The 12500-nt window shown below is 38.9% G+C and overlaps 1 protein-coding gene across 1 annotated transcript in view; it reads left to right on the top strand.

Moving 5' to 3' along the window:
• LOC115226202 (synaptic vesicle 2-related protein-like) overlaps positions 1-12500 on the top strand; it is a 59303-nt gene that overhangs the window by 5424 nt on the left and 41379 nt on the right. The gene's annotated exons all lie outside the window — the stretch shown is intronic.

Genomic DNA, 12500 nt, shown 5'->3' with positions numbered 1-12500 from the left:
CTGAACCCGGAACCATGTGGTTGGTAAACAAGCTACTTACCACACAGCCACTCCTGCATATATATATATATATATATACTATATATATATAATATATATATATATATATATATACATATATATATATATTATATATATATATATACATATATATATATTATATATATATACATATATATATATATATAATATATATAATATATATATATAATATATATACATAATATATATATATATATATATATATATACTATATATATATATATACACGACGGGTTTCTTTCAGTTTCTGTCTACCAAATCCACTCACAAGACTTTGGTCAGCCCGAGGCTATAGTAGAAAACACTTGTCCAAGGTGCCACGCAGTGGGACTGAACCCGGAACCATTTGGTTCGTAAGCAAGCTGAAAACTAAAGTTTCCATTCATGTCTGCGATGCCTTGTAGAAATATTTTAATCCATGTTAATATATGGCTGGTATTTGTTTCAACAGCTGTTATTTTATTGATCCTGAATGAATAAAAATTTAAGTTGAGGATAAGTCACATTCTGCATTAAAAATTAAGTTATTGAAAATTTTGACTAGCGGTTTGAATCTCAGACCGGGTGATGTGTGTGTTTATGAGCGAAAACACCTAAGCTCCACGCGGCTCCGGCAGAAGGTAATGGCGAAACTTTTGCTGACTCTTTCGCCACAACTTTCTCTCACTCTTTCCTCATGCATCTTGCAGCTCACCTGCGACGGACCGGCATCCTGTCCAGGTGGGGAACCTACACGCCAAGGAAACTGGGAAACCGGCCCTTATGAGCCAGGCATGGCTCGAGAAGGTACAAGAAGACTTTCTCTCACACTTTCCTCCTGCATCTTGCAGCTCACCTGTGACGGACCGGTGTCCAGTCCAGGTGGGGAACCTATATGCCAAAGAAACCAGGAAACCGGCGCTTATGAACCAGGCATGGCTCGAGAAGAAACAAACAAACAACCCTTAGGAGCTGCCTGAACTCCTTTCATACCAGGACACTTTGCAGGATTATAGGTTACCATTGGTTGGATTTCATATCCAACCAATGACTCAACTCAGAAACTGGAGGGCATCTTGTTACTTATAAGATTCTGGAGATCCAGCTCAGCCCATTTGGCCATGTTACTTAATGGGGACTGACTGGAACTATACTTGATGGGTTACCTTGGAAGAAAGACCCTTGAATATACTGACATATGGTGAATAGAGCAACACACTGCAACAGCATATGCCCTCCACCACCACCACACCACATCTGACCTGAAGGATTAACCCTTTCGTATTTAAACCACCTCACCAACAACAACACTGAACACCTTTTTGATCTCCATGTGTCTAACACACGTGGACATGCCTACAAAGTCAGAAAACAACACAGCTCCCATGACTTTTGGAAACATTTTTTCACGCTCAGAGTTGCTGAAGCATGGAACAAACTGCCTGCGTCAGTTGTTGACTGCCATGACACTGCATCCTTTAAGGCCCTCATGCTTTCCGAAATCCGCCGAACCTACACCTGATTATATATACACTTTAGATGAGTTGTACTGCACCTGAGCACTGTACACAATGTTTTATTATTATTATTATATGTGGCCAAAGTATTTAACCTGTTTTATGTTCAAACTGGCCAGATCTGGTCTCTCACACCAACCCTACAATATCACTCTGAAAATTAGCAGTTACCTCACCAAAATCTCATAGCTACAAGATAATGTATGATTAATTTAAACCAATGTGAAGAAAAATGCGTTAATTTTCACAGAATGATATGAATGCTTAAGGATTAAAGACAAAGTTAGTCTTCATTTTCTGTTATAATCCTTGACTGGCTTCCATGCCAGTGGCACGTAAAAAGCACCATCCGAACGTGGCCGATGCCAGCTCGCCTTTACTGGCTTCTGTGCCGGTGGCACGTAAAAAGCACCATCCAATCGTGACAGATGCCAGCGTCGCCTTGACTGGCTTCTGTGCCAGTGGCACGTAAAAAGCACCATCCGAACGTGGCCGATGCCAGCGCCGCCTTGACTGGCTTCTGTGCCGGTGGCACGTAAAAAGCACCATCCGATCGTGACAGATGCCAGCGTCGCCTTTACTGGCTTCTGTGCCAGTGGCACATAAAAAGCACCATCCGAACGTGGCCGATGCCAGCGCCGCCTTGACTGGCTTCTGTGCCGGTGGCCCATAAAAAGCACCAATCCGATCGTGGCCATTGCCAGCCTCGCCTGGCACCTGTGCCGGTGGCATGTAAAGGCACCCACTACACTCACGGAGGAAGGGCATCAAGCTGTAGAAACGCTGCTAGATCAGATTGGAACCAGGTTCAACCTCCTGGCTTCCCAGGCCCCGGTTGAACCGTCCAACCCATGCTAGCATGGAAAACAGACGTTAAATGATGATGATGATGATGATGATCTGCTATTACTTAATAAAATATTAAATCTAATCCATCACCAGTATTTTATTTCCTTCACAATGATGAAACATTAAGTTAGTACCGTAAATCCTCGAGTATAATACACACTTTTTTCCCAAAATTTAAAGGTCAAAATCCCTAGTGCATATTATACACTAGGTTAAAAACGAAAAATATTTTCTAAGCAATGTCTGAGTCTCTATTTGCTCTCTGGCAATGTTTATTCAGACGCATTTTGTGATGTCGGGAGCAAAAATACCTTAAGCTAAGCCTGAAAGCAATGAAGTCATAAAAGAATCATCCATAACTTGCAGTAAGCAACATTTATTAAACGTTATTACTGTTATTTCTTTATTTTCTGCAAACAAAATGCACAATAAAGCTACATGTTTGAATTATGTTATATATACAATAATAATAAAGGACATTACCGTATACATTTTTACAAACCAAGGACGTTATATAGACCTCCTTGACTTGAGTTAGAGAAGGGGTGCGTATTATACACAAGGTTTAGGTTTTCCAGAGGTACAGCCCCCTAAAAATCCCCTGCGTATACACGCTTGCATTATGTTATATACACAATAATAATAAAGGACATTACTGTATACATTCTTACAAACCAAGGACGTTATATAGACCCCCTTGACTCAAGTTATACAATACAAGAGAAGGTTTAGGCTTTTCAGAGGTACAGCCCCCTAAAAATCCCTTGCGTATACACGTTTGCATTATGTTATATATACAATAATAATAAAGGATGTTACCATATACATTTTTACAAACCAAAGACGTTATATAGAATTCCTTGACTCAAGTTAGAGAAGGGGTGCATATTATACACAAGGTCTGGGTTTTTCAGAGGTACAGCCCCCCAAAACTCTCCTGCGTATTATACTCAAGGGCGGACTATACTCGAGGATTTACGGTATATATTATGGTAACTGTATAAAGTATGGTGACTGTATAAGGGATGATGATTGTATAAGGAGTCATGGCAACTGTGTAACATATGAAGGCTGTATAAAGCTTGGTGATAGTATAAATATAAAATAGGGTGACAATATTGAATATGTGCTAATAGTTCAAAATATTTTCTTCAATTTAGTTTCAGAGGTACAGCCCCCTAAAAATTCCCTGCGTATTATACCCGAGGGCGGACTATACTCGAGGATTTACGGTATACTTTGCTGGATGTGTAATGTAAATTGGGAGAGAGAAGTTAGGCATCAGAGGAGGAATTGGTTGCTGCGTGCAAGAGGGAAGAGTATCCTGGTTTGGTCATTTGATGTGGATGGATGAGGACAGCTCCATAAAGAAGTGTTGATCTCTGAAAGTGGATGGAATGTGTCGAAGTGGGAGCCCCAGGAACACATGGAAAGAAGTACTGAACAATGAACTAAGGACACTGAATTTTTCAGATGTGAGACAAAGAGCCGAGATACTTGGCATCTTGCTGTACTCAAGAGGACCCGTGCTCCGCAGCAGAAGTGTTAATGCTGCTACCCATACTGAAGAGGATTAGTCTACAAGAGTGCTGTGCTGGTGCCATGTAAGGAGCACTCATGCTGATGTCATATTAACCCTTTAGTATTTAAACCGGCCATATCCGGCCAAAATAGCTAATCTGTTTTATGTTCAAACTGACCAGATCCAGGCTCTCACACCTACCCTACAATGTTATTCTACATTAAATAATTGCACCATCAAGATCTTGAAGATATGAGATAATGCACGATTAATTCAAATCAATGGGAATCGATAAGCATTATGTTTGATAGAATAATCTGAACACTAAAGGGTTAATATATAATTTCTTTCTATGTTCATAATTAAATCAACGTTTTAAATGATTAGACAGAGGTCCGATAGAGTAGCTCTCAGAAACAGACTATGTACAAATTCGTTTTTCACAACTCCTGAAGCAGTTTTCTGACAAGGGGCAGTGGGGGTCATGAAATTTTCATACAGCTGGAGGCTCCAATATGTTCAAACTGACCAGATCCAGGCTCTCACACCTACCCTACAATGTTATTCTACATTTGGTAATTACACCATCAAGATCTTGAAGATATGAGATAATGCATGATTAATTCAAATCAATGGGAATCGATAAGCATTATGTTTGATAGAATAATCTGAACACTAAAGGGTTAAAGTACAAGGGTGAGTCAAAAAGTAATGCCATTTTGTTTAGGACAGGTATAATTACCAATGCAGGAACATGTATCATACATCAAAATGAAGCTGGTCCTTTGAGGATCACATCCCTACTTCTCAACATAGTCACCGTTTCTCTCAATAGCAATGTTCCACCTTCGAATGAGAGCATGTATCCCTGCCCCGTATAATTCTGTTGATTGTTCTTTGAGCCACTTCTTCACTACAGTTTTCACTTCCTCGTCACCGGAATAATGTTTGCCTCTCAAACCCTCTTTCTGTAGTGAAGAAGTGGCTCACATCCCTACTTCTCAACATAGACACCGTTTCTCTCAATAGCAATGTTCCACCTTCGATGAGAGCATGTATCCCTGCCCCGTATAATCTGTTGATTGTTCTTTGAGCCACTTCTTCACTACAGTTTTCACTTCCTCGTCACCGGAATAATGTTTGCCTCTCAAACCCTCTTTCTGTAGTGAAGAAGTGGCTCACATCCCTACTTCTCAACATAGACAACGTTTCTCTCAATAGCAACGTTCCACCTTCGAATAAGAGCATGTATCCCTGCCCCGTAAAATTCTGTTGACTGTTCTTTGAGCCACTTCCTCGTTACTGGAATAATGTTTGCCTCTCAAACCCTCTTTCATGGGGCCGAAGAGATGATAGTCCAGTGATGAGGAAGGGAAAAACTGAGGCTGAAGTAGAAAACCCTTGTCCAAAATGCTACATGGTGGGACTGAACCTGGAACCTTCTGGTCAAAGAGCAAACTTCTTACCACTTAGTCACGCCTGATACAAAACAGACGCAGTGTTGGAATGTTTCACAGCTAGAATCTTTGTGTGCAATGGGAAGTGCCCTGTGGTCACTCAAGCACGACCATGTGTTAAATAATATCAAGAACTGTTCTCTTATTTCTTTTTCTTGACCTTTTATCTTTTACTTGTTTCAGTCATTGGACTGTGGCCATGCTGGGGCACTCCCATTTTCAAAAGTTCTAATCAAATAAATCAACAGCAGTACTTATTTTTCAAGTCCAGTACATATTCTATTAGTTTCTTTTGCTGAACTGCTAAGTTACAGGGACGTAAACAAACCAACACTGGTTGTTAAACAGTGGGGGGTTGACAGACACAAACATGAGGAGGCATGCATAAATACATACTTATACACATGCACCCACACACACACAATTATACCTATATATATATATATATATGTATATGTACATATAATACATACATCTATACATATAAATTAAGTACCAGTTACACACTGGGCTCAATGTCATCGACTTAATCCCTTTGTATGTCCTTGTTTGTCCTCTCTATGTTAAGCCCCTTGTGGGCAGTAAAGAAATAAGAAATGTTAGCACACCGGGCGTAATACTTAGCGGTATTTCATCTGTTGCTACGTTCTGAGTTCAAATTCTGCCGAGGTCGACTAAATTAAGTACACATTGGGGTCGATGTAATCTACTTAATCCCTTTGTCTGTCCTTGTTTGTCCCTTCTGTGTTTAGCCCCTTGTGGGTAGTAAAGAAATAAGCATGTTATCTGCCGTTATGTTCTGAGTTCAAATTCCACCGAGGTCGACTTTGCCTTTCATCCTTTCGGGGTCGATAAATTAGGTACCAGTTACGCACTGGGGTCGATGTAATCGACTTAATCCGTTTGTCTGTTCTTGTTTGTCCCCTCTGTGTTGAGTCCCTTGTGGGTAGTAAAGAAATAGGTATTTCTTCTGTCGCTATGTTCTGAGTTCAAATTCCGCCGAGGTCGACTTTGCCTTTCATCCCTTTGGGGTCGATAAATTAAGTACCAGTTACGCACAGGGGTCGATGTAATCAACTTAATCCCTTTGTCTGTCCTCGTTTGTCCCCTCTGTGTTTAGCCCCTTGTGGGTAGTAAAGAAATAGGTATTTTACCTGCCGCTATGTTCTGAGTTCAAATTCCGCCGAGGTCGACTTTGCCTTTCATCCTTTCGGGGGTCGATAAATTAGGTACCAGTTACGCACTGGGGTCGATGTAATCGACTTAATCCGTTTGTCTGTCCTTGTTTGTCCCCTCTGTGTTTAGCCTTTTGTGGGCAATAAAGAAATAAGAAATAAGAAACAATAAAAAGCGCAGTCACATTAAATAATGTATTCCTAGATAAACTATGCCTGAATAACAAACAGGCAGGATGGTTATTGTTGGAACACCTTTGATCACAAATTCTAAATGGACATCATTTAAACAAGCACAACAACAACAACACTATCCAAATCCACAGGAAAAATAAATGCTCCAGCATGGCCACAGTCTAATAGCTGAAACAGTAAAAAAAAAATAACTGTCCATCACAAATCGTTAATTTTCTTTTGAATTAATATTTTACCGTTTGTTGTATTAACATTGATCTATTAGGTATTGATCCTGTGAATGATCAGCTGACAAAGGCTTAGTTACTGGAGAGCAGAGTATTTATTGATCTCCATTGAAATGGCCAGTTTCTGTTTGACCAGTGGCCTTGCTCGGACACTCCTCTTCACTCGGACATCAATTCTGTTGTATTGTTGTTGTTGAGGAAAATAACCACAAGCATGATATGTTGGTACCTTTGTGGCTTATTGTTTTGACACAGTCTACCTAGGACTACATTAGCTAATGTCTCCTTGTTGTTCTGTAGCCCCAGGTCAGCCCTGACCCAACAGAACATCCTGTTATTAATTCAGGCATAGTGTATCTAGGACTACATTATCTAATGTCTCCTTGTTGTTCTTTAACCCCAGGTCAGCCCTGATCCAACAGAAAATCCTGTTAATTTAGGCATAGTATATCTAGGAGTACATTATCTAATGTCCCCTTGTTGTTACTCTTTTACTTATTTCGGTCATTTGACTGCGGTCATGCTGGAGCACCGCCTTTAGTCGAGCAAATCGACCCCGGGACTTATTCTTTGTAAGCCCAGTACTTATTCTATTGGTCTCTTTTGCCGAACCGCTAAGTGATGGGGACGTAAACACACCAGCATTGGTTGTCAAGCGATGTTGGGGGGACAAACACAGACACCCAAACATATACACACACATATATATATATATATATATATATATATATATATATATATAAACTCTCTCTCTCTTTTTAGTCTTTTACTTGTTTCAGTCATTTGACTGCGGCCATGCTGGAGTACCGCCTTTAGTCGAGCAAATCGACCCCGGGACTTATTCTTTGTAAGCCCAGTACTTATTCTATTGGTCTCTTTTGCCGAACTGCTAAGTGATGGGGACGTAAACACACCAGCATTGGTTGTCAAGCGATGTTGGGGGGACAAACACAGACACACAAACATATACACACACATATATATACATATATATATATGATGGGCTTCTTTCAGTTTCCATCTACCAAATTCACTCACAAAGCTTTGGTCGGCCTGAGGCTGTAGTAGAAGACACTTGCCTAAGGCCAACCAAAGCCTTGTGACTGGATTTGGTAGACGGAAACTGAAAGAAGCCCGTCGTATTTATGCATATATATATATATGTATGTGTGTGTATGTTTGTGTGTCTGTGTTTGTCGCTTGACAACCGATGCTGGTGAGTTTACATCCCTGTAACTTAGCAGTTCGGCAAAAGGGACTGATAAAATAAGTACTAGGCTTACAAAGAATAAGTCCTGGGGTCGATTTGCTCGACTAAAGGTGGTGCTCCAGCATGGCCACAGTCAAAATGTCTGAAACAAGTAAAAGAGTAAAGAGTATGTCCTAGTGACGGATATGATTTAGCTTCCGGGTCTTTCCGGATTTCTAAATCTTCCAATCATGTTTGTCTTAACCGTTTTGATACCAACCCACTTGAGTCTGTTCTTAATTCCTTGTTATAGCCAAGTGTCTTATTCTGGTTTTAAAGTCTTCTAAAGAATTTACACCAAAATTTCACATTAATTTATACTAGCAGTATCGCCCGGCGTTGCTTGGGTTTGTTTCGACCCTTTAGAATTGGAATTTTTGAAAGGCAAAAATTTTGCATTATGTAGCTTGTTATTCTCTTTAAGTGAGCATTTTCTGGTTGAAATACACCGAAAAATGGCAACACAGCAGTAAAAAAATCGTAAAATATAGGGATTTTCATAGAAAAAAAAAGCAACTTTTTGATGTAAATAATTTTTGGTGTTAACATGGTCCGATTTCAATTTATTCTTCTACAGAATGAAGAGGAAGCATTCTTCTATTGTACTTTCAGTTTTGGTCAACTTGTGCCACAGGGTCTCGGAGGAGATAGTGTTAGTTGAAGGCTACCAAACCTGCCATACACACACAGATAACTTCAGCTTTATAAATCATAAAAAATAGGGATTTTCATAGAAAAAAAGCACCTTTTTGATGTAAATAATTTTTGGTATTAACATGGTCCGATTTGAATTTTTTCTTCTACGGAATGAAGAGCAAGCCTTCTTCTATCATACTCTCAATTTTGGTCAACTTGCGCTGCAGGGTCTTGGAGGAGATAGTGTTAGTTGAAGGCTACCAAACCTGTCACACATAGATAATTTCAGCTTTATATAGAGATTTGAAGCACCAGCTTGTTAACGACAAAGTTATTTTATTAAATCCTATATTTTTTTCAAAATTAATTGAAAAACAGGCAATATATTTTAATAAAAATATGTTAATTAAAGTTGAAATAGAAAAAAAGGTTGTGTTCATTGTATTTTTCTGAAGGTATTCTTCCTTATTTTTGTCCATTATAACTCCGTCTACAGCCTTATATCCAGTGTTACCATGTTGTTTTTATTGTTATTGTTGTTGTTTTTGTTGTTACTATTTTTATTGTTTTTGTACCTGCTTTTGTTATTGTTGTTTTTACTATTGTAGATAATTAACCCTGGTAACAAGAAACATGACACACATGTCCTCTGTTCTATTGTTGCTATCTTTCAATACTAGCCACAGCTGACATATTGTATAACTTTACAAACCTATTCCACCCACACCAGTATTATGTAGTATGAACAATGCCCTTTCCTGCTCAAACGTTTCATAGAAGCACAAAAGGTTTAACATACTTTATCTGCTCTGGTTTTCTATTTTGTATTATATACCGACACATACTGACACATACACACATGTGTTTAGGTGCAGGCATGACTGTGTGGTGTGTGTGTGTATATATATATAAATATATATATATATAAATATATATATATATAAATATATATAAATATATAAATATATCATCATCATCATCATCGTTTAACGTCCGCTTTCCATGCTAGCATGGGTTGGACGGTTCAACTGGGGTCTGGGGAGCCCGAAGGCTGCACCAGGCCAGTCAGATCTGGCAGTGTTTCTACAGCTGGATGCTCTTCCTAACACCAACCACTCAGAGAGTAGTGGGTGATTTTTACGTGCCACCTGCACAGGTGCCAGGCGAGGCTGGCAACGGCCACGGTCAGATTGGTGTATTTTAGATATATATAAATATCTATATATATATAATGATAAATCTCAGAGCGATGATAAATCTCAGAGCGAGTTATAAACAGTAGCGGTAACACATCGTGTTGCATATTTGCCATTTGAATATGGCTAACCCATAAGGGTGGATGCTACTGTAGTTTATAGTCCCAGGAAGATACCTCCTCCAGCTGGCTATAGACTCACTATCTGTGTCCTGTCAATATTTGTGAAGGGGAGTCATCCTCCCCGTCTTCAACACATGATACACACGTACCCGAGTTTCAAGGTGTTTACCTTTCATCAGCGTGTGACAATCATGGTTGTCGACGAGAAGTCAGCTCCCTTCAGGAAGCATCGATGCTTCCTGTCGGCTTTGACACATTTCCTGTGTCCTTATATTTGCAAAGGGAAGACAAACACCCCCACCAGCTAGGACTAGCAACCTGAAGACATGCATGTTTCTGGGTCTTGCCCGTCATCAGTCCAGGGTAGCAAGTCCCCGCTAGTGGTGATACTTGCCAAGCCTTCACAAATATATCTATTTACAGTGAAATCTCTCTCTATACATATATATACATATATATAAAATTTAGATTCAGATGAATATGGTACTTAAGTTGAGGCACCAGAATTCAGTATGGTATTATCCATACAATTTCAAAATAAGGTGATTAATATCAAAATAAGCAACAAGGATATCCAGAGGTAATGCAGTACGATCGTTTCATGCAACTCCATTTAATTGAACAATGCAATCATTTCATTACATCAATTTAAAATGTAGAGCAATCTTCAGATGCACAAAGACATAGAATTTAATTAAATTAGAACAGATGGACACATTAGTATAATTTTACCCAAAATCTCCATTTTAAATTGATGTAATGAAATGATTGCATTGTTCAATTAAATGGAGTTGCATGAAACGATCGTACTGCATTACCTTTGGATACCCTTGTTGCTTATTTTGATTTTCATCACCTTATTTTGAAATTGTATGGATAATACCATACTTAATTCTGGTGCCTCAACTTAAGTACCATATTCATCTGAATTTACATATATACAACAGGCATCTTTCAGTTTCCATCTACCAAATCCACCCACAAGGCTTTGGTCGGCCTGAGGCTATAGTAGAAGACACTTGCCCAAGATGCCATGCAGTGGGACTGAACCCGGAGCCATGTGGTTGGTAAACAAGCTACTTACCACACAGCCACTCCTACGCCTATACGTGTATATACTGAATGTAGCATAATTATATAGTGTAAATTATAAATAACTGAAAAATATCAATTTAAGAACCATATTGAGCCACATTTTAACCTGCATGCTTGTTCCTTGTACTAGAACATTCCATATATGTATGTATATATATGTGTGTGTATATATATATATATATATATATATAAACACGCACACATACCGTAAATCCTCGAGTATAATCTGCATTTTCCCCCAAAAATTTGTACTATATACGAGGTTAAAAATGAAAATTATTTTATAAGCAATGTCCGAGTCTCTATTTGCTGTCCGGCAATGTTTATTCCGACGCATTTTCTGATGTCGGACTCGAAAATACCTCAAGCTAAGCCTGAAAGCAATGAAGTCATAAAAGAATCATCCATAACTTACAGTAAGCAACATTTATTAAACGTTATTACTGTTATTTCTTTATTTTCTGCAAACAAAATGCACAAAAAAGCTACAAGTTTGCATTATGTTATATATACAATAATAATAAAGGACATTACTGTATATATTTTTACAAACCAAGGACGTTATATAGACCTCCTTGACTCAAGTTAGAGAAGGGGTGCGTATTATACACAAGGTTTAGGTTTTCCAGAGGTACAGCCCCCTAAAAATCCCCTGTGTATACACGTTTGCATTATGTTATATATACAATAATAATAAAGGATGTTACTGTATACATTTTTACAAACCAAAGACGTTATATAGACCTCCTTGACTCAAGTTAGAGAAGGGGTGCGTATTATACACAAGGTTTAGGTTTTTCAGAGGTACAGCCCCCTAAAAATCCCCTGCATATACACGTTTGCATTATGTTATATATACAATAATAATAAAGGATGTTACTGTATATATTTTTACAAACCAAGGACATTATGTAGACCTCCTTGACTCAAGTTAGAGAAGGGGTGCGTATTATACACAAGATTTAGGTTTTTCAGAGGTACAGCCCCCTAAAAATCCCCTGCGTATTATATATTCAAGGGCGGACTATACTCGAGGATTTATGGCATATATTATGGTAACTGTATAAGGTATGGTGACTGTATAAGGGATGATGATTGTATAAGGAGTCATGGCAACTGTGTAACATATGAAGGCTGTATAAGGCTTGGTGATAGTATATATATGTGGAGGCGCAATGGCCCAGTGGTTAGGGCAGCGGACTCGCGGTCATAGGATCGCGGTTTCGATTCCCAGACCGG

The sequence above is a fragment of the Octopus sinensis genome, linkage group LG29 (assembly GCF_006345805.1).
Source record: "Octopus sinensis linkage group LG29, ASM634580v1, whole genome shotgun sequence".
Taxonomy (NCBI): Eukaryota; Metazoa; Mollusca; class Cephalopoda; order Octopoda; family Octopodidae; genus Octopus; species Octopus sinensis.
Note: the sequence above shows the minus strand (reverse complement) of the source record. Positions and strands in the feature narration are given on the sequence as shown.